Below are 22,817 nucleotides of genomic sequence, written 5' to 3'. Positions count from 1 at the left end.
GCACTTAGACAGAAAAGAACAACTCAACTTCAGCAGCTGATAATTATTGGAAGGATTAAGATTTTTTAATAGAAGTCATTTACAAATCTGTTTAACTTTCTGGAGCCAGTTGATATATATATATATATATATATATATATATATATATATAAAAGTTTTTTCCTGGAATACCTCTTTAAAACAATGCAACGCGTTTCACCGTAGGTGCGGCTTCATCAGGCATGCCTGATGCCTGATGAAGCCGCACCTGCGGTGAAACGCGTTGCATTGTTTTAATAAAGCTACCTTCCTACCTACCTGAGGTGTCTGCTCCTGGTCAGCGCCGTTGAATTCCACCATCTTCAGAAGTCTTCTCTTGCCATTGTCTCGCTCGGATTGGAAGGCTGCAGACTGGACCTACCTCTCGCTCACTCTGACCACTGTTGTGTGTGAGCTTACACAACCGCACTTGGTAAGGGCATATTCCATTCCACTTGTGGACCCTATACCTGCGGTATTACGCTATGGAGCGCTCTCTCTTTTCTTTTTAGATTACATTTCTAAGGCAATCATGCCAACAATGTCACCGTGCACCGGCGGGAGCCTCTCCATGGCTCTTCTGGTACGGGGATGATTATATACCACGGCCAAGGACTTATATTCTGCTCTGTTCTGGGTCTGATACATTCACCGCTCCTTCTAACCTACATTTATTGTCATTAATATAAAAACATAATTCGGAGCCCTGGCAGTGGTGGCATCTGGAATTTTCATCTATTACCATTGGATAAGAATGAGCAGAAATGACTCCAATTTCATATCATTAAAGGTAAGTATATACATTACAACATGGTTGAGAAGATTTGGGTTATGTTGCACTGCTACGTGCCCCTGCAAAATATAAAAAATTCCAACTTCAGGATCTAAAATTTAGTAAATCGGGTTCTTACTAAGACAGTAAACAGCTTCAACAGGAAGTAAGAATATTCAACAGGAAGTAGACTGTTTAAAGGGGTACTCCGGCCCTAAAACATCTCAGCCCCTATCCAAAGGATAGGGGATAAGATGTCTGACTGCCGGGTGCTGACCACGGGGCCGGAGTATCGTGATGTCACGACTCCGCTCCTGTGTGATCTCACCCCCCCCCCCCCCGCTATGCAAGTCTATGGGAGGGGGCGTGACGGCCGTCACGCCCCCTCCCATAGACTTGCATAGCGGGGGCAGGGGTGACGTCACACAGGGGCGGAGTCGTGAGAGGGGATAAGATGTCTGATCGCGGGGCGTCAACGCCGCGCGGCACTCATGACATCAGGTGCAGCGCCAGAGGCTCGTGACGTCACGGCCATGCACCCTCAATGCAAGTCTATGGGAGGGGGCGTGGTGGCTGTCATGCCCCCTCCCATAGACTTGCATAGCGGGGGCAGGGGGGACGTCACACAGGGGCGGAGTCGTGAGAGGGGATAAGATGTCTGATCGTGGGGCGTCAACGCCGCGCAGCACTCATGACATCAGGTGCAGCGCCAGAGGCTCGTGACGTCACGGCCATGCACCCTCAATGCAAGTCTATGGGAGGGGGCGTGGTGGCTGTCATGCCCCCTCCCATAGACTTGCATAGCGGGGGCAGGGGGGACGTCACACAGGGGCGGAGTCGTGAGAGGGGATAAGATGTCTGATCGTGGGGCGTCAACGCCGCGCAGCACTCATGACATCAGGTGCAGCGCCAGAGGCTCGTGACGTCACGGCCATGCACCCTCAATGCAAGTCTATGGGAGGGGGCGTGGTGGCTGTCATGCCCCCTCCCATAGACTTGCATAGCTGGGGCAGGGGTGACGTCACACAGGGGCGGAGTCGTGAGAGGGGATAAGATGTCTGATCGCGGGGTGTCAACGCCGCGCGGCACTCATGACATCAGGTTCAGCGCCAGAGGCTCGTGACGTCACGGCCATGCACCCTCAATGCAAGTCTATGGGAGGGGGCGTGGTGGCTGTCATGCCCCCTCCCATAGACTTGCATTGAGGGGGTATGGCTGTGACGTCACGAGCGGGGCAGGACCGTGACGTCACGGGCCTCTGCCCCACATCGACAGTCATCCGGCATGGAACGAACTTTGTTCCGTGTACAGGACATATGGGGTCCCGCAGCCGAGATGACGGGGGTCCCTATCGGGGATAAGATGTCTAGGGGCGGATTACCCCTTTAAGCCCTTGTTATTCTTTGCCCTGTTTTATTTTCTGTACCCAGAGTTCTTTTCTCTATCTCAATAAGCTTTTGAATATGAAAATATATCAGGACAGTAAAGAGAGGAGACTCCGGGATCAGGTCTGTACTTGTCCCATGGCCGTCTCTTCACACCGCTGTCTGCGAGTATCGATATAAGGAAGACTAATGACTAAATCACAGGAGTATTAGGAACCGATGAAAAGATCATCAAGACCTCGTGCTCGGTCGCTGAGTGACCACCGGGGAGACCTGGTAACAATGCTCATTTACATGGCGTCTGCAAAGCAATACCAAGAGGGCAATCTGGTATATGAATCCAGTACGGGGGCACTAGACACAAAAGAAATTCACTGAAATGAGCGCACTCCACCAATATATTAATGAAAATACAAAAGTTCTTTATTATATGACCCCCTCCCACAGGTAAGTGACCCCGTCCGTATCAAACACACAGTGCAATAATAACAGATAATAACACTATGTCCCAATACCTACCCTGCTCAAGCATAAAAAATAAGCATAACAATAAATGAATGTGCAATATCGAGTGATACTTAGGCGAGAGACAGAGATGGACATCCAATAACAAAAGGACGGGGTCACGCCAGAGCCCCACGCGTTCCGTCGCAAAGCGACTTCCTCAGGGGTGTTGTCGGCTGCTGTATGCTCCACAGGAAGAAAGTTCCTTTTTGAAATTTCCTTTCTGTCTGACCACAGTGCTCTCTGCTGACACCTCTGTCTGTCTCAGGAACTGTCCAGAGCAGGAGAGGTTTGCTAAGGGGATTTGCTCCTGCTCTGGACAGTTCTTAAAAGGGACAGAGGTGTCAGCAGAGAGCACTATGGTCAGACAGAAAGGAAATTCAAAATGAAAAGAACTTCCTGTGGAGCATACAGCAGCTGATAAGTACTGGAAGGATTAAGATTTTTAAAATAGAAGAAATTTACAAATCTGTTTAACTTTCTGGCACCAGTTGATTTAGAATTTTTTTTTCTAGTGGAGTACCCCTTTAAGGGAGCCTAGTTGTAATACCACACACAACCTGAGGACAGGGGTGGTGCTGATTTTTTAAGAAATTAGCTCTGGTTTTCTGTTCCCAGGGAACCCCTTTTAAAAAGCAGCAGTCACTTGATGTACCGTGGTTAACCCTGCGACACAGTGTAGTAGGGATTAATGGATGGTTGTCCTTTTATATCTTTGTTTTGTTATTGAAATAAAGCCACTAAATCCAAGTACAAAGGTATGACTTGCACGTGATGGGTGACCCCTGCATTTTAGGCTGGCCATACAGTTTGGACACTTGTCAGTCAGACCCTTGCTGTCCCCGTCCTCATATAAACGTTTAAATTGGCCAAGTGTCCATGTGTTCTACATAGGTAGAGAGGATAAAGCTGCTTTATATCTCCCCAAGGACAAAGTTATCTGGCATGTTGGAATCCAACATGTCCGACATGTCTCTGCCATGACATCTGCCCCCTAGAGTCCCCCCCAGACATTAGATGGTCGGATGATCCCGCCGAGAACGCCATATTTTGCCAGTCTTTAACCCCTTAATGACACCGGGCGTAAATGTATGTCCTGGTGAGGTGGTACTTAGCGCACCAGGACGTACATTTACGTCCTATACATAACCGCGAGCATCGGAGCGATGCTCGGGTCATGTGCGGCAGGTCCCGGCTGCTGTTAGCAGCAAGGGAACCACCGGTAATGGCCGACATCCACAATCGCACGGATGTCCGGCATTAACCCCTCAGATGCCGTGATCAATACAGATCACGGCATCTGCAGCATTGCGGACACTAAAATGGATGATCGGATCGCCCGCAGCGCTGCCGCGGCGATCCGATCATCCAGCATGGCAGCCTGAGGTCTTCTGCTCTGGTCTGCGATCGAGCAAACCAGAGCAGAAGATGACCAATAATACTGATCAGTGCTACACCCTATGCATAGCACTGAACAGTATAAGCAATTAGCGATACCAAATATGTACATAAAATATTTTTTTTACACTTCTTGGGGGTGAAATAGGGAAAATGGGACAATTTACATTTTTATTGGGGGAGGGGTTTTTTCACATTTTTTTACTTTTTTTTTGTATTTGCAAACTGGAAAAAAAAAAAGTAAAAATCCCAAACTAACAAAAAAAAGTAAAAATCGCAAACTAAAAAAAAGTAAAAATGAAAGTAAAAAAATGTGAAAAATAAAAAATAAAAAATTGTGAAAAAAACCCTTCCCCAATAAAAACCTAAATTGTCCCATTTTCCCTATTTCACCCCAAAGAAGTGTAAAAAAATATATTTTATATACATATTTGGTATCGCCGCGTGCGTAAATATCCCAACTAAAATAAAATGTTAATGATATCGTACGGTGAACGGCGTGAACATAAAAAAAAGTCCAAAATAGCTGCTTTTTTTATAACATTTTATTCCAAAAAAATATATAAAAAATGTATTAAAAGTTTTATATAAGTAAATATGGTATCAATAAAAAGTACAGATCACGGCAGAAAAAATGAGCCCTCATTCCGCCGCTTATACGGAAAAATGAAAAAGTTATAGGTCTTCAAAATAGGGGGATTTTAAACGTACTAATTTGGTTAAACAGTTTGCGATTTTTTTTAAAGCACAACAGTAATAGAAAAGTATATTATCATGGGTATCATTTTAATTGTATTGACCCAAAGAATAAAGAACATGTGTCATTTTTACCGTAAATTGTACGGCGTGAAAACAAAACCTTCCAAAATTAGCAAAATTGCATTTTTCTTTTTAATTTCCCCACACAAATAGTATTTTTTTTGGTTGCGCCATACATTTTATGGTAAAGTGAGTGAGGTCATTACAACGGACAACTGGTCGCGCAAAAAACAAGCCCTCATACTAGTCTGTGGATGAAAATATAAAAGAGTTATGATTTTTTGAAGGCGAGGAGGAAAAAAACGAAAACGTCAAAATTTAATTGTCTGCGTCCTTAAGGCCCATATGGGCTGCGTCCTTAAGGGATTAAAGTGTACCTAAGCTTTCCTACAACGTCTGACTCTTTGAAGACTTTCATTTTGTCTGTACACTGTGCACTTGGCTTTCTGAATAAAGAAACAGATGCCCAACGCTTCTGTGCCTTTATTTTAGTGATTGGTGGGGTTCTCAGCAGATGGACCCCCACCGGTCACGACTTCTGACATGTCTCATGTGTGTCCAGCTTTATACTCAATTCCAGTGTTCTTCAGCCAGGATGCCCCCAAGCTTTTGCAAAACTACAACTTCCAGCATGCCCGGACAGCCTTTGGCTGTCCGGGCATGCTGGAAGATGTAGTTTCGCCAAAGCTGGAGGCACCCTGGTTGGGAAATGCAGCTCTATCCTCTGCTCCGTCTAGCCCCTACGACACAACACATCAGCCGGCACGTCTCAGATGTGCTACATGTTCAATTACTCGTGACTTATCCCTAATTCAATTAATGTATAAAAGTCACAAAATGTCACTTCTCCTGCTCCGATCCCCCCGCACAATTCCCCGCCACGCCACCCACCCCCTGAACACAGACTAGATCTAAACCTACTGAGATGTATCCAGAGCTTTGACCTGTAAGAGCTATAACTAAAGAAAAACCTGGTTATATGGTATATAGATCGCTGAGTACCTTGCGTTATCAATGTTTAATGTACCTGCGCAATTTTTTTTTTTTTTTTTTGGTACACCACCCTTCTCCGGTGTCCTGGATACAGAGGACGGTCACAGATTTTGGCCACTATCTGCTTGGACAGTTGTCCTCTTACCAAGCTCAGAAGCTGAGAAGAAAGTCACAATATGGACCCCCTTGATCTTTATCATGTACCTTATACCTGAACAGTGTGGCCGGGGGGGGCATTATCCTGCTGATAGAGGTCACTGCCATTAGGGGGTACGCTGCCATTGAAGGAGGGACTTGGCCTGTACAATGGTCAGGTAGGTGCTACGTGTCACGGTAACATCCACGTGATGCCAGGACACAAGGTCATTTAATTCTGATGCCACCATTTTCAATGTCCGCTGGTAGACAATGGCCCTCATTTACTATTGCAAACCCGACATGTTTTGTCGGGTTGTGCCCCAGAAATTCTGTCTGCACCAGAGTTAGCACCAGAATTTGCGCCAGAATTGAAAAAACCCCGACTAACTCTCCATTTTGCTAAGAAAACCTGAAAAAGGGGCGTGGACGCTGGGGAAAGGGGGCGTGGTCTCCAAAAAGGGGCCTGTTCCCGACATTTTCACAAAAACCCAACATATTTACTAAGGTTTCCACATAAAATGTGGTAGATTTGAGCTGAAGAAAACCGGACAGATCAGAACATGTGTAAAAAAAGCAAAGTGTAGGGAAAACGTAGTAAATACCGTGGAAAATAAATTGTATGGAATTAAAACCCACAAAGAAACCTACACAACACTCTTAGTAAATGAGGACCAATGACTGTGATAGTTTCTTCTCAGAGAAAGAATTAGCATATTGATAGTATTGGTGGATAAACCCCATGATGAAGGCTATTGTGAGCACTGCGGAAGAATGTAGGCTCCCTATTGGGGCTGTAATGTACTATGTTGACATAGCTCTATGGGGGTCAAAGTATGGCGCTGTTTAGCTTTTGTGTAGGTGTTTTGGATGCATTCCAAGTGACCGCTCTAGGTTGATGTCCTGCTCCAAATTAGGTAATACGTGCACGGAGAAAACACACACTGACTCTCTCATTGGGTCAAAGCAGTTCTCTGGTTTATTGTATTGCGTACACACAATATACATTCTTCAGTAGGGCGTAGCACATGGTGTTAGCATTCTAATTGGTCAACAGACTACTTTACATAAGCATTGCACCAGCAGGGTGGTCACGCAGGACATAGTACAGGACGAAACCACCATGTTAGGCTGCATTCACACCTCGTTTTTACGTTGCAGGTGCCGGATCTGGCTGGGGGAGGGGCAAACCGGTCTCTCCCGTACCCCAGCCGGACCAGCGCTGAAATCCATTTACTTTAGTGAGCCGTACGGAGTCAAACGGTGACTCCGGTCGGCTCATTTTTTACCTGTATCCAGCTTTGTGACTGGACCTTAAACCGTAGTATACTGCGGTTTTAGGTCCGGTCAGGAAACTGCATACGGCTCAAAAATGAGCCGACCGGAGTCACCGTTTGACTCCGGACGGCTCATTAAAGTAAATGGACTTCAGCGCTGGTCCGGCTAGGGTACGGGAGAGCCCGGTTTGCCCCTCCCCCAGCCAGATCCGGCACCCGTATTGTAAAAACAAGATGTGAATGCAGCCTTAGAAGAATGATCTTCATTTTATATCTATTATCCATAACATTGGCACCGTGCATAGATGTTGTTTGGACCTGTAAGGTGTGAGGTGCGGCCTCCATGGATTGGTCTTGTTTCTCCAGCACATCCCACAGATGATCGATCGCATGAGATCTGGGGAATCTAGAGGCTGAGTCACCACCTTGGTCTTTGTAATGTTCCTCATTCCAGAACAATGTCTGCAGTGTGACTGGTGGGGCATTGCCCTGCTGATAGAGGTCACTGCCATTAGGGGGTAGGCTGCTACGAAGGGGGAAACTTGGTCTGTACAATGGTCAGGTAGGTGCTACGTGTCACGGTAACATCCACGTGATGCCAGGACACAAGGTCTCCAGCAGAACATTGCACATAACACTACCCCTGCCGGCTTGTGTTCTTCCCACAGTGCATCCTGGTGCCATGTCAACACACACTCGGCCGTCCACATGATGCCAGGAATCAAGGTCTCCAGAAGAACATTGTCCCGAGCATCACACTATAGTGCAGACTGGTGGCATCTCAACACGCACCCATCTGTTCACATGATGCCAAGACACAAGGTCTCCAGCAAAACCCTGCCCATCACACTGCCCCGCCAGCTTGTCTTCTTCCCATAGTGCACCCTGGCCGTCTACATGATGCCAGGACACAAGGTTCCCAGCAGAACATTGCCCATTACACTGCCCCCACCGGCTTGTCTTCTTCCCATAGTGCATCCTGGTGCCATATTAACACGCACCCGGCTGTCCACATGATGCCAGAACACAAGGTTTACAGCAGACCATTGCCCATCACACTGCCCCTGTCAGTTAGCCTTCTTCCCATAGTGTATCCTGGTGTCACATCTTCCCAGATAAATGAGTACATGTACTGGATGAGTGCCTCTCCCTTTGTTACTTTTTTGGACTATAATAAGACTGTACTGGAGACTAAGCAGCCTGAAGTGCGTTGGTGATATTCTGCCGACCTGTGCGTTGGTGATCTGAAGTTTCTGCAGGATACATGGTTTATCTGGTTGTGCCTCCTTATGTCACCAGTCTGCGTGGTGCTGATGTGTCAATAGAGTCAGACACAACCTTGCATTGCATTGATAATTTCCAGCTGTAAAGCATTTGCACCACCTTGTGTTACGCACAGCGTCTGCCATAGATCGCTCTTACTATTATCACACATTTTCCAGAATATTGCAGAACATTCAGCTCATAGGTGTTTATAATAATTCGATCCCATGCCTTGTCTTTCTTATAGAAGCAGAAGATGAAAGGCGTTCAGTACCATCACTAGCAAGTCAGAGAGTTCGTGTAAAGTGGTTTAGCTCTCGGTCTGAGCTGTGTGTCCTATGACACGACCCCATAGTACTGGAGCAGCCCGGCTGGTTAGGCTGACATTATCACTGCTACGTCTTCACCGCTACGTCTACAGAAATTACTTTAGATGATTCTCATTCCTTTCTAGTGATAGAGTCTTAATAGTCAGGACTGGGAAGCTTCTAAAAGGATTTGACCTCACGCCCATCATTTTCTGTTCCCATGACAATCGTAAATAAGCCAGAATTCGGTAGGAATGGTGGGTGAAGCCACTGGGATTGCCGCAGGCCATCTCTACTTATGCAATATCCCCCATAGTCTCCACAACCTCTGCACATATCTGAAGGTGGTGAGACCATTTAGCAGTCCACGGGGACTCTGTTAGCTGAGCCGAGCTCCTTATACATAAAAGAATTATAGATCCTCTTCTATGGGTTCCAGTAGTTAGCGCACGTGAAATGTTCGGACGCGGAGGACGGATATTCATCGGGAAGTAGTTGCTATGAGATTACAAATCACTTAGTTCAGCAGTTTAGCTCTCGGCTATTCAGAAAATCATATTTGATTGCGCTAAACCCATTTCTCCTGCAGAACATTTCGCACCGCAGGACGTCTCGCCTGCAAAGAGCTTTTTGTTCATTGAAACAACTAATAATATTCTTAAAAGCAATTATAAAAAATATTACATAGGGTTCCAGGAAAAGAGTGAACTCTTCTGAATTAGCTGTATTTCTGCATCAATTATTTATAAAATATCACAATTAGAGACAAACACAATGTAACCAAATTAATAACACAATATTAGTAAATAACAAACAAATAAACTATTCTGGTATTAATTTCAGCACATGGAGTAAACATTCATAGAGCAGGGAGTAAGAGTACGTACGTGAACCCTTGAATTTAACTAAATGTAGATCAGTGTGTTGCAGTGTACTGTCATTTTAGTGATGTATTGCAGTGTACCGTCGTTTTAGTGATGTATTGCAGTGTACTGTCGTCTTAGTGATGTATTGCAGTGTACTGTCGTCTTAGTGATGTATTGCAGTGTACTGTCGTCTTAGTGATGTATTGCAGTGTACTGTCGTCTTAGTGATGTATTGCAGTGTACTGTCATCTTAGTGATGTATTGCAGTGTACTGTCCTTTTAGTGATGTATTGCAGTGTACTGTCATCTTAGTGATGTATTGCAGTGTTCTGTCGTCTTAGTTATGTATTGCAGTGTACTGCCGTTTTAGTGATGTCTTGCAGTGTACTGTCATCTTAGTTATGTATTGCAGTGTACTGTCATTTTAGTTATGTATTGCAGTGTACTGTCATTTTAATGATGTATTGCAGTTTACTGTCGTCTTAGTGATGTATTGCAGTGTACTGTCATTTTAGTGATGTATTGCAGTGTACCGTCGTTTTAGTGATGTATTGCAGTGTACTGTCGTCTTAGTGATGTATTGCAGTGTACTGTCGTCTTAGTGATGTATTGCAGTGTACTGTCGTCTTAGTGATGTATTGCAGTGTACTGTCGTCTTAGTGATGTATTGCAGTGTACTGTCATCTTAGTGATGTATTGCAGTGTACTGTCCTTTTAGTGATGTATTGCAGTGTACTGTCATCTTAGTGATGTATTGCAGTGTTCTGTCGTCTTAGTTATGTATTGCAGTGTACTGCCGTTTTAGTGATGTCTTGCAGTGTACTGTCATCTTAGTTATGTATTGCAGTGTACTGTCATTTTAGTTATGTATTGCAGTGTACTGTCATTTTAATGATGTATTGCAGTTTACTGTCGTCTTAGTGATGTAATGCAGTGTACTGTCGTCTTAGTGATGTAATGCAGTGTACTGTCGTCTTAGTGATGTATTGCACTGTACTCTCGTCTTAGTTATGTATTGCAGTTTACTTTCGTTTTAGTGATGTATTGCAGTGTACTGTCATTTTAATGATGTATTGCAGTTTACTGTCGTCTTAGTGATGTAATGCAGTTGTTACGCCTAGCGCTCCGGGTCCCCGCTCCTCCCCGGAGCGCTCACGGCGTCTCTCTCCCTGCAGCGCCCCGGTCAGTCCCGCTGACCGGGAGCGCTGCACTGTCTTGGCCGTCGGGGATGCGATTCGCACAGCGGGACGCGCCCGCTCGCGAATCGCATCCCAGGTCACTTACCCGTCCCGGTCCCCTGCTGTCATGTGCTGGCACGCGCGGCTCCGCTCTCTAGGGCGCGCGCGCGCCAGCTCTCTGAGACTTAAAGGGCCAGTGCACCAATGATTGGTGCCTGGCCCAATTAGCTTAATTGGCTCCCACCTGCTCCCAGACTATATCTGCTCACTGCCCCTGCACTCCCTTGCCGGATCTTGTTGCCTTGTGCCAGTGAAAGCGTTTAGTGTGTCCAAAGCCTGTGTTACCTGAACTTCTGCTATCCATCTTGACTACGAACCTTGCCGCCTGCCCCGACCTTCTGCTACGTCTGACCTTGCCTCTGCCTAGTCCTTCTGTCCCACGCCTTCTCAGCAGTCAGCGAGGTTGAGCCGTTGCTAGTGGATACGACCTGGTTGCTACTGCCGCAGCAAGACCATCCCGCTTTGCGGCAGGCTCTGGTGAACACCAGTAGCCTCTTAGAACCGGTCCACTAGCACGGTCCACGCCATTCCCTCGCTGACACAGAGGATCCACTACCTGGAAGCCGAATCGTGACAGTAGATCCGGCCATGGATCCCGCTGAGGTGCCGCTGCCAAGTCTCGCTGACCTTCCCACGGTGGTCGCTCAGCAATCGCAGCAGATTGCCCAACAAGGACAGCAGCTGTCGCAGTTGACCGCCATGTTACAGCAACTTCTGCCTCTGCTACAGCAGCAACCATCTCCTCCGCCAGCTCCTGCACCTCCTCCGCAGCGAGTGGCCGCTCCTAGCCTCCGCTTGTCCCTGCCGGACAAATTTGATGGGGACTCTAAACTCTGCCGTGGATTTTTGTCTCAGTGTTCCCTGCATATGGAGATGTTGTCGGACTTGTTTCCTACAGAACGGTCTAAGGTGGCGTTCGTAGTAAGCCTTCTTTCAGGAAAGGCCTTGTCTTGGGCCACACCGCTCTGGGACCGCAATGATCCTGCCACAGCCACAGTCCAGTCCTTCTTCGCTGAAGTCCGGAGTGTCTTCGAGGAGCCAGCCCGAGCTTCTTCTGCCGAGACTGCCCTGTTGAACCTGGTCCAGGGTAATTCTTCAGTGGGCGAGTACGCCATCCAATTTCGTACTCTTGCTTCCGAGTTATCATGGAATAACGAGGCTCTCTGCGCGACCTTTAAAAAAGGCCTATCCAGTCGCATCAAGGATGTGCTGGCCGCACGAGAGATTCCTGCCAACCTCCAAGAACTCATCCATTTGGCTACCCGCATTGACATGCGTTTTTCTGAGCGACACCAAGAGCTCCGCCAGGAAAAAGACTTAGATCTCTGGGCACCTCTCCCACAGCATCCTTTGCAGTCTACGCCTGGGCCTCCCGCCGAGGAGGCCATGCAAGTGGATCGGTCTCGCCTGACCCAGGAAGAGAGGAATCGCCATAGAGAAGAAAATCTCTGTCTGTACTGTGCCAGTACCGAGCATTTCTTGGTGGATTGCCCTATCCGTCCTCCACGTCTGGGAAACGCACGCACGCACCCAGCTCACGTGGGTGTGGCATCTCTTGGTTCTAAGTCTGCTTCTCCACGTCTCACGGTGCCCGTGCGGATTTCTCCTTCAGCCAACTCCTCCCTCTCAGCCGTGGCCTGCTTGGACTCTGGTGCCTCTGGGAATTTTATTTTGGAGTCGTTTGTGAATAAATTCCGCATCCCGGTGACCCGTCTCGTCAAGCCGCTCTACATTTCCGCGGTCAACGGAGTCAGATTGGATTGCACCGTGCGTTACCGCACAGAACCCCTCCTGATGTGTATTGGACCCCACCACGAAAGGATTGAGCTCTTCGTCCTCCCCAACTGTACCTCTGAGGTCCTCCTCGGTCTGCCATGGCTCCGGCTTCATTCTCCCACCCTTGATTGGACCACCGGGGAGATCAAGAACTGGGACTCCGCCTGCCATAGGAAGTGCCTCTCCCCCCCTCCCAGTCCCGTCAGGCAAGCCTCAGTGCCTCCTCATGGCCCCCGTCCTGGTGACACACTGCCCCGTGCCAGGCTTCGCCCTCTGCCCTCCCTCCCATTCCCACTCCTGCTGTACTGCCTGCCGTTGAGGAAACCCTCCATTCTTTCCCGGTGTCCTCATCCCAGGGGAGGCAGTTACCGGACAAAGAAAAGGGGAGACCTAAGGGGGGGGGTACTGTTACGCCTAGCGCTCCGGGTCCCCGCTCCTCCCCGGAGCGCTCACGGCGTCTCTCTCCCTGCAGCGCCCCGGTCAGTCCCGCTGACCGGGAGCGCTGCACTGTCTTGGCCGTCGGGGACGCGATTCGCACAGCGGGACGCGCCCGCTCGCGAATCGCATCCCAGGTCACTTACCCGTCCCGGTCCCCTGCTGTCATGTGCTGGCGCGCGCGGCTCCGCTCTCTAGGGCGCGCGCGCGCCAGCTCTCTGAGACTTAAAGGGCCAGTGCACCAATGATTGGTGCCTGGCCCAATTAGCTTAATTGGCTCCCACCTGCTCCCAGACTATATCTGCTCACTGCCCCTGCACTCCCTTGCCGGATCTTGTTGCCTTGTGCCAGTGAAAGCGTTTAGTGTGTCCAAAGCCTGTGTTACCTGAACTTCTGCTATCCATCTTGACTACGAACCTTGCCGCCTGCCCCGACCTTCTGCTACGTCTGACCTTGCCTCTGCCTAGTCCTTCTGTCCCACGCCTTCTCAGCAGTCAGCGAGGTTGAGCCGTTGCTAGTGGATACGACCTGGTTGCTACTGCCGCAGCAAGACCATCCCGCTTTGCGGCGGGCTCTGGTGAACACCAGTAGCCTCTTAGAACCGGTCCACTAGCACGGTCCACGCCATTCCCTCGCTGACACAGAGGATCCACTACCTGGAAGCCGAATCGTGACAGCAGTTTACTGTCTTAGTGATGTAATGCAGTGTACTGTCGTCTTAGTGATGTAATGCAGTGTACTGTCGTCTTAGTGATGTATTGCAGTGTACTGTCCTTTTAGTGATGTATTGCACTGTACTCTCGTCTTAGTTATGTATTGCAGTTTACTTTCGTTTTAGTGATGTATTGCAGTGTACTGTCGTTTCAGTGATGTAATGCAGTGTACTGTCATTTTCGTGATGTATTGCAGTGTACTGTCGTTTTAGTGATGTATTTCAGTTTACTGTCGTCTTAGTGATGTATTGCAGTGTACTGTCATTTTAGTGATGTATTGCAGTGTACTGTCATTTTAGTGATGTATTGCAGTGTACTGTCATTTTAGTGATGTATTGCAGTGTACTGTCATTTTAGTGATGTATTGCAGTGTACTGCCATTTTTGTGATGTAATGCAGTGTACTGTTGTTTTAGTGATGTATTGCAGTGTACTGTCATTTTAGTGATGCATTGCAGTGTAATGCCATTTTTGTGATGTATTGCAGTGCACTGTTGTTTTAGTGATGTAATGCAGTGTACTGCCATTTTAGTGATGTATTGCAGTGCACTGTCCTTTTAGAGATGTATTGCAGTGCACTGTCCTTTAAAGGGGTACTGTCACCAACTTTATTTTTTGATATGTTGTAGTACTTACATACAACAACATATCTCTAATATACTTTTATTATTATTTTTTGTCATTAAAATGGTTTAATTTACATTTGAAAACCGGCCACTAGTGGCCGGCTGCAGCCTGGCGTGACGTCACGCCTGCAAAAGGACTGAGGCGGCCGGGCATCGGTCCTTTTTCATTCAGCCTGCGCTCGCTCCCTGCCTGTCAATCAGACAGGCAGGGAGCGAGCGCATATGCTCCCCGGCCACTGGCTGGGAGGCCACTCCTCCCGCACATCGCCGCCGTCCCTGCACGCCTGCTGCCGGACTCTGCAGTAAGTGTAATGAGGGAACGGGGTATGCGGGAGGGGGGGGGGTTTGTGATGGAGGGAACGGGGTATGGCGCGGGGGGAGGGAGACGGAGGGGACGGGCTAGCGCCGCATGTAACTAACTAATAGTTTATCTACACAGGGTGCCTCCAACTGTTTCAATACTACAACTCCCAGCATGCCCTGACTGCCAATAGATGTCAGGGCAAGCTGGGAGTTGTAGTGGTCAAACAGCTGGAGGCACCCTGTGTAGATGAACTAAGGGCGGAAGTCCCCCCCCCCCCCCAGCAGGCATCAGTGACGTGGTGCCTGCTGGGGAAGTCTGCCTGGTAGTGAGCACACTGCCAGGCAGACAAAAGGCATTTTTAATATAGTAAAAATAAAAATTAAAAGCAGGGAGGGGGTTAGGGATAGATTGGCAATAGGCAGGGACAGAAAAATAAATAAATAGGATGGTGGGAGCTACTCTTTAAGTGATGTATTGCAGTGTACTGTCATTTTAGCCATGTATTGCAGTGTACTGTTGTTTTAGTCATGTATTGCAGTGTACTGTTGTTTTAGTGATGTACTGCAGTGTACTGTTGTTTTAGTGTTGTATTGCAGTGTACTGTCATTTTAGTGATGTATTGCAGTGTACTGTCGTTTTAGTGATGTATTGCAGTGTACTGTCATTTTAGTGATGTATTGCAGTGCACTGTCGTTTTAGTGATGTATTGCAGTGTACTGTCATTTTAGTGATGTATTGCAGTGTACTGTCGTTTTAGTGATGTATTGCAGTGTACTGTCATCTTAGTGATGTATTGCAGTGTACTGTCATTTTAGTGATGTATTGCAGTGTACTGTCGTTTTAGTGATGTATTGCAGTGTACTGTCATCTTAGTGATGTATTGCAGTGTACTGTCGTTTTAGTGATGTATTGCAGTGTACTGTCATCTTAGTGATGTATTGCAGTGTACTGTCATCTTAGTGATGTATTGCAGTGTACTGTTGTTTTAGTGATGTATTGCAGTGTACTGTCATCTTAGTGATGTATTGCAGTGTACTGTCATCTTAGTGATGTATTGCAGTGTACTGTCATCTTAGTGATGTATTGCAGTGTACTGTCGTTTTAGTGATGTATTGCAGTGTACTGTCGTTTTAGTGATGTATTGCAGTGTACTATTGTTTTAGTGATGTATTACATCCTCTGGCATTGTGTAATATCAGCACTAACATAGCCAGTCATAGGCCTCCAGCTGCAATGATAACCCAACAACCCCCCCCCCCCCCCGTAGGGTTGCGGTAGGGTGCGGTTCCTCTCCCTCATCTGACTGCTTAGATGCTCTGGCATCTAGGACAGTGTTTTCCAGCCAGGGGTACTCCACTGGCCAGTGTTCAGAATTAAATGTTCTGAACACTGTCACGCCCCCTCCCATTGGCTGCCATTGAGGGGGCGTGGCTGACCCCCACAGTGCGAAAACAGCATTCAGAACATTTATTTCCGAACACTGGCCAGTGGAGTACCCCTTTAACCATGGAGAAATATAGAGCAGCAGAATTGCAGGTCTACCACGATATAGGAAAATACATAGTCAGACTCCAGCTGTGTTAGTGTTTGGTATAATACCCCATCACTGTTGCACTCAGACGTCACAGACGACTCTTTGGTGAGCAGATACATTACTGACACCCTGCTGTTAGGAATCTATGTACCTCTTAGCTACTGTCTATTGTATCGGTTCATTTATACTCTAAATATGACAAAACACCATCATGACATTCTGTACGAAATAGCAACAATTTCCATCTGGAATACTGTAATGTACTGATGTTCCCCGAAATCTTTTTCAAAGCCGTCAAAAATATAAGTTTTAGACGTTGAAGTAAATAAACGGGTTTTGACAGCTTCCAGCAACCCGATAATTTGCAGCCACTATCATGTGATCCATATTCCTCGTACCTGACCCGAAGCGCGTACAATGCCGCGGAATTATCTCCGAATCAATGACAAGTATCTTGAACAAACGTCTTTTGTTACCAAAGTCAGAAGGAATAGCTGTAAGTGCCTCACGGAGACAATTTTGTATTCTTTCTACGCTCCTAGCAGAATAGCACCAGACTTGTGGGAACGTGAATGTTGCGCCAAAGAAAGGTCCAAGTTATTACAATGACTCAGGCAAAACATATGGTAAAAGAGGTTGTAACGGGTGATAAAAACATTCGCCGGCATCGGCCTTGAAGGGCAGGTTTCTCCCTTTACTTTAACAGGAAGAGATTTATCAATCAAGGCTGATGGGATGGGAAGAACCAACTAAGGACTGTCCATTGACTTGTCGGTCAGGCAGCATGAAACCTACGACGTTGAGAAGGTTGAAAAAAGACGAAGAATCCATCATGGTCACCCTATAAGCCAACTGTATCGATCCAGAGGAAGGCAAATGCCAAAGGCTGTCCGGGTATGCTGGGAGTTGTAATTTTGCAACAGCTGGAGGCACCCCGGTTGGGAAACACTGCCCTAGTGCCTGAGCAATAGTGTAGTCATTCTCAAGAAAAAGGTATCTGATTTGTTATCCTGTTCTGCTGATTTGTGTTCTGACCTGTGCCTGTCTATATGACATTGCTTCTGCCTGACTACTCTGTACTTCACTAACCCTCCGATGCCTGACCCATACTGTCCCTCCTATTCTCTAGAGCAGTGTTTCCCAACCAGGGTGCCTCCAGCTGTTGCACAACTACAATTTATAGGGAACAGCTGCAGATACCCTGCTGGGGTAACCCTGCATTTGTGCCTGAGCAATAGTGTAGTGATGTACAAGCAAAGCTATCTGATTTGTTATCCTGTTCTGCTGATTTGTGTTCTGACCTGTGCCTGTTTGTCTGACGATGCTTCTGCCTGACCGCTCTGTACCTTGCTGACCTTCCTGTGGCTAAACCATACTGCCGACCACGCGTTTGGAAGCATGGCCTGCCACCACCTGGCTGTACTTAGCTCACTCATCTCTGCTACGCTACCACCATCTTTAACGTGAACTTGTCGCTTCACCTGCCTGTACTCCCGGTGGATGACACCTAACCAGAACCGCTCTTGCAGAAGTGACCTGGTATCTCCCCAGAAGCTGAAGTCCAGCTTTCCCATCCAAGAACGGGATAAAGAACGAATACAGCGGTACACTTAGACTCCACTCCCAATTTTGTCCCAAAGTCAAACCGGTGGTGGCATAACAGGGGTACTCCACTGCCCCAGAGTCCGGAACAACAGGGTTTGTGACATCATGAATATGCCCCCTCAATGCAAGCCAATGGGAGGGGGCGTGGCAGTCGCCACGCCCCCTCCCATAGGCTTGCATTGAGGGGGTGTGATGTGACATCACTAGAGGGCGTGGCTGTGACATCACGACCCTCACATCCCACACCCAGTGTTGGGAACAAAATGTTCCTGGGCCAGTGGAGTACCCCTTTAAAGTTATCATGTGAATTAAGAAGCAGGCACCCTATACGGCTCTGTTAACAAAATTATAAACCGAAAATAAAGAAAAAACGATGAAAACCAAAGGGGTACTCCACCCCTAGACATCTTGTCCCCTATCCCCCAGCTGTCACGCCCCCTCCCATAGACTTGCATTGAGGGGGCGGGTGTGACGTCACGATCTTCCGTTCTCGTGGTCGGCATGGTATTAGCCTGAGGGCCTCCAGCGGTTCCGGAAGCCGTTACAGGTGGGTGCCGCATGGTAGAATGCGGGCGTCCCCAGCGGCAGGACCCCCGCCATCAGACATCTTATCCCCTATCCTTTGGATAGGGGATAAGATGTCTAGGGGTGGAGTACCCCTTTAAACAACTCAGATGCGATCTTTTTCTTCTGTTCTTGTTTTTAACATTTGGACTCATTGTTCAAATGAAAATAAACTAATAGACGTCCAGTGGCTTCTTGTGTTCATGCTCGGATCTGGGGGGTCAGCACAGTGTGCAGGGAAATCTATAAAGTGTTAAATTGAAGACTCGGCTGTTTTCACCGTTTCCTATTTAATGATGAGGCAAAACTTCAGTAGCAGCTGAAAACTGAGTTCATACCAAGTCTTGGGGCCTCGCACAGCATCGGGCTACGAGCCAGACATCCAGATAAAGGTGACCCATTGACCTCTATCATGACAATGGAGGCTGGAATGGAGGTCTAACCTCTTCAGTGAGGAGTCCTGCTTTTGTCTCGTACACAGAGATTGGTCTGGAGACCACATGGCCAATGCCACGAAGAGGCCATCAAGAAGGAACATACCAGCGGTCCTACTCCAGGGATTATGGTCTCGGGTGGCATAATGAATGGTAGCCGGACCCCTCTAGTCTATATTCCAGGTACACTTACATCTCAGCCTTACATTGATTTGGTTGTGGAACCAGTGGTGCAACCTATGCTCCAAAGTTTCCTAGGAGCAGTTTCTCAACATAATACCAGGCCTCACGTTCCTCGTGCTACTGTGAGCGGCCTGCGTGTCCTAAACGGGCTCCATCCCCAGACTTGTCTCCATTGAAGGACATCTTGGACGTCATTGGTTGGCAATTGTAAAGGGAGCTGCCAGCAGTGGATCTTGATGATTTGCATGTGCATGTGCATTCAGCGTGGCAGAACATTCCTCAGACCACCATACCCAGAAACAGTGTGTATCTGGTGGCTGTCAGTAGTACCACGGCTCTGAAGGAAGCTCAGGAGGAGGGAATGAGGCTCACTATAGAGCTAAACTACCCGACTATGTGGTAACTTACCATATCAATGGTCCCATCATCTAAGCTTCCATGGAGAAGCTAGATAGCTTGGCCCTATTTCTCTCCTGTTTTCTACTTTCTGTAGAGCGGTGGTACTGCTGACAACCACCCAATACACACTTTACATTAAAGGAGTACTCCAGGACTGGAAAACCTATCCCCTATCCTAAGGATAGGGAATAAGTTTCAGAGCGCAGGGGGTCCGACCGCTGGGGCTACCCGCGATCTTACGTACGGGGCCCCGGCTGTCTGCAGGAAGGGGGCCTGTTGACCACCGCAAGAAGCGGCGGCTGACACATGCCCTGAAAACAACTCTATGGGAGAGCCAGAGCGCTGCCTTCGGCAATCTCCGGCTCTACCATGACACTTTAGTGAGGGGGCTGGACGGCTGCAGCTTCGTGTGGTGGTCGACACGCTATCTGGCCAGGGAGCCGCAGCCGGGGAGATTGCGGGGAGTCCCAGCGGTCGGACCCCCCGCGATCTGAAACTTATCCCCTATCCTTAGGATAGGGTATAAGTTTTTCAATACTGGACTACTCCTTTAAAATGTAGGTTGAGTGACTCATTGCAGTTAGAGATGAGCGAATTTACAGTAAATTCGATTCGTCACAAACTTCTCGGCTCGGTAGTTGATGACTTATCCTGCATAAATTAGTTCAGCTTTCAGGTGCTCCGGTGGGCTGGAAAAGGTGGATACAGTCCTAGGAAAGAGTCTCCTAGGACTGTATCCACCTTTTCCAGCCCACGGGAGCACCTGAAAGCTGAACTAATTTATGCAGGATAAGCCATCAACTGCCGAGCCGAGAAGTTCGTGACGAATCGAATTTACTGTAAATTCGCTCATCTCTAATTGCAGTACCACCACCCTATAAAGAGGAAGGAGGTTTTCCCATTTTTTCCTTTTGAAGGCTCTGTTGATATTATCCATAACTGGACAGTAAGGTCATCCTGAGGTTATCCGATTAAGGCAGTGTTTCCCTGCTGGGGAGAAACCAGGTCATTTCTGGAAGAGTGGTTAGTTGGGGGCTGGCCAGGCAGGTGTCACTCAACAGTGGGGACCCAGTAGGTGAGGCAGGTTGACGCTTAAGATTGAGGTAGCATAACAGAGCTGAGTGGGCTCCAGTACAGCCAGGTGGTGAAGAAAGGGGGAGGGGAGGGGCACAAAAACAGCTGAAATCTATCAGTAAGTAAAAAGCAATCCAGCCCCTTGTCAAATCAAATTAATATCAGCTGGTCCAATCCTATCTGATGGCTACATAAAGGTTTCATTGCCGAGGAGTCACACAAGACACATCTCATGATGGGAAAAAGCAAAGAGCTGTCTCCAGACCTTCACAACCTAAATGTTGTAAAACATAACAACGGCGTTGGTTACAGGCGCATTTCTAAGCTTCTGAATGTTCCAGTGAGCACTGCGAAAGTGGAAAGACGATCTTTACACCATAAATTTGCTTCACCAGGTGAGGAGTGTGAAGAAAAATCTGAAGAGCTGTCCAAGAGGCCCACTTGTGAGGCCGGCAACATATTAGCCAACTCGGGTGGGGCTTATAGTCTGCCTCCCTCCTCCCATTGCATGTGTGCTCAGCCACACTGGAGGTTACTGGGAGGAGGCTGTAAGTCGGGCCTAATGCTGCTGTAATTGCCCACTGGCCCCTGGTTTTGCTTATCACGCACAGGTAGGTTAGTGTTAGGTCCCATGCCACTTGAGAAACCTTGCCCTGTATGTCCTTCATATAAGGATATACTGGCTAATGTCTCAATTTTAACATCAGTGTTGAGGGATTAGCCAATGTCATTGTTTATATCTACCACAGTAGTGCACCTAAATTCCTGTATTATTCTAATTGTTACACATCCACACTGTCTATCTGGTGTAGGATGCCATTGTGGCACTTGTAGTCTGTTGCATGCATCCCCCATTGTATGCATTTTTATGCTGGGGATTGCCCCTAGGAACAGACCACAAGGGCAGGATCTGCTCCCCCAGTATATATGCACAACTGCATTTTGGGTTGAGCACCTCCAGCCATTTGAGACCACGCCTTTGTTGTTGTTTAGCACTGTGGTCGTGACAGAAAAGAAATCCAAAAAGAAAAGAATTTCCTCTGTAGTATACAGCTGCTGATAAGTACTGGAAGGATTAAGATTTTTTTTTAATAGAAGTAATTTACAAATCTGTTTAACTTTCTGGCACCAGTTGATTTAAAAACCAAAAAAAGTTTTCCACTGGAGTAAAAAAGTGAATGGTGCAAAGTTGTAATAACACATACAACCTGGGGACAGACGTGGAGCTGTTTTTGAAAGAAATTAGCTCCGTTTTTCTGGATAAGCCCTTTAACAGCTGCTGTATGCTCCACAGGAAGTTGTGTAGTTCTTTCCAGTCTGACCATAATGCTCTCTGCTGACACCTCTGTCCATGTCAGGAACTGTCCAGAGTAGGAGAGGTTTGCTATGGGGATTTGCTCCTACTCTGGACAGTTCCTGACATGGACAGAGGTGTCAGCAGAGAGCACTGTGGTCAGACTGGAAAGAACTACACAACTTCCTCTGAAGCATACAGCAGCTGATAAGGCTACATGACTTCCTTTGAGCGCACATGCCAATAATGAAGACCTTAGAATAGAACAGCGCACAATGTTAAACATCTAAGATTCATTTTATTTATTTTTCAAACAAAACAACTGCACATAGAAAAACGACAAATATAACAGTTTCCTATAGGCTAATACACCGTCCATCTTTATAAGATACTCTGGAAAAGCTGCTGAACATAGAATCACAGGCCATGGATACACAGTTTTTATTTCCTTTTTTATTTTGTTTCTGGTCATTTATACAGTCTTCAGTAAGCGTTGTGTATACAGGGAAACAGCATTATCATAGTATTAGGATCTTTTCTGACCTTTTAGAGGACATGTAAAAAAAAAAAAATACCATAAAAAAAAAAACAATGCAAATGTCCCTGTGTGTTGCAAAAATAGCAAAAAAAGATGCTATAATCAAAATAAAAATAGAATTTATAGCCAATTAACCAGTATATGCAGAACTCAATAAACTTGTCTGGTCATTATATGGTCAATAACGCTCAACAAACTTTGTATAAACCAATCGTACAAGGGAATAAGACAAACTTGGTAACATGTAATTAGAGAAAAGGGCCTCTTTCAATTCTTTTCTGGCTCCTCTTCTGTTCCCTCTTCCCTTCTAAACTCATCATTTTCTCTGAAAAGCAGCTTGAGAATGATCAGCTCACTGAAGGATCAGGTTATGTACAAGTGTATGAGGGGGAGGAGTTAGGTTCAGGATGAGCCAGAGGCAAA

The 22,817-nt window shown here is 47.2% G+C and overlaps 1 protein-coding gene across 1 annotated transcript in view; it reads left to right on the top strand.

Annotated features, from left to right (window-relative positions):
* Positions 1-22,817, top strand: part of LOC130295768 (protein-L-isoaspartate(D-aspartate) O-methyltransferase-like) — a 134,896-nt gene that overhangs the window by 76,162 nt on the left and 35,917 nt on the right. The gene's annotated exons all lie outside the window — the stretch shown is intronic.

Source organism: Hyla sarda, chromosome 11, assembly GCF_029499605.1.
Source record: "Hyla sarda isolate aHylSar1 chromosome 11, aHylSar1.hap1, whole genome shotgun sequence".
Taxonomy (NCBI): domain Eukaryota; kingdom Metazoa; phylum Chordata; class Amphibia; order Anura; family Hylidae; genus Hyla; species Hyla sarda.
This window is presented reverse-complemented; position numbering and strand designations above follow the sequence as displayed.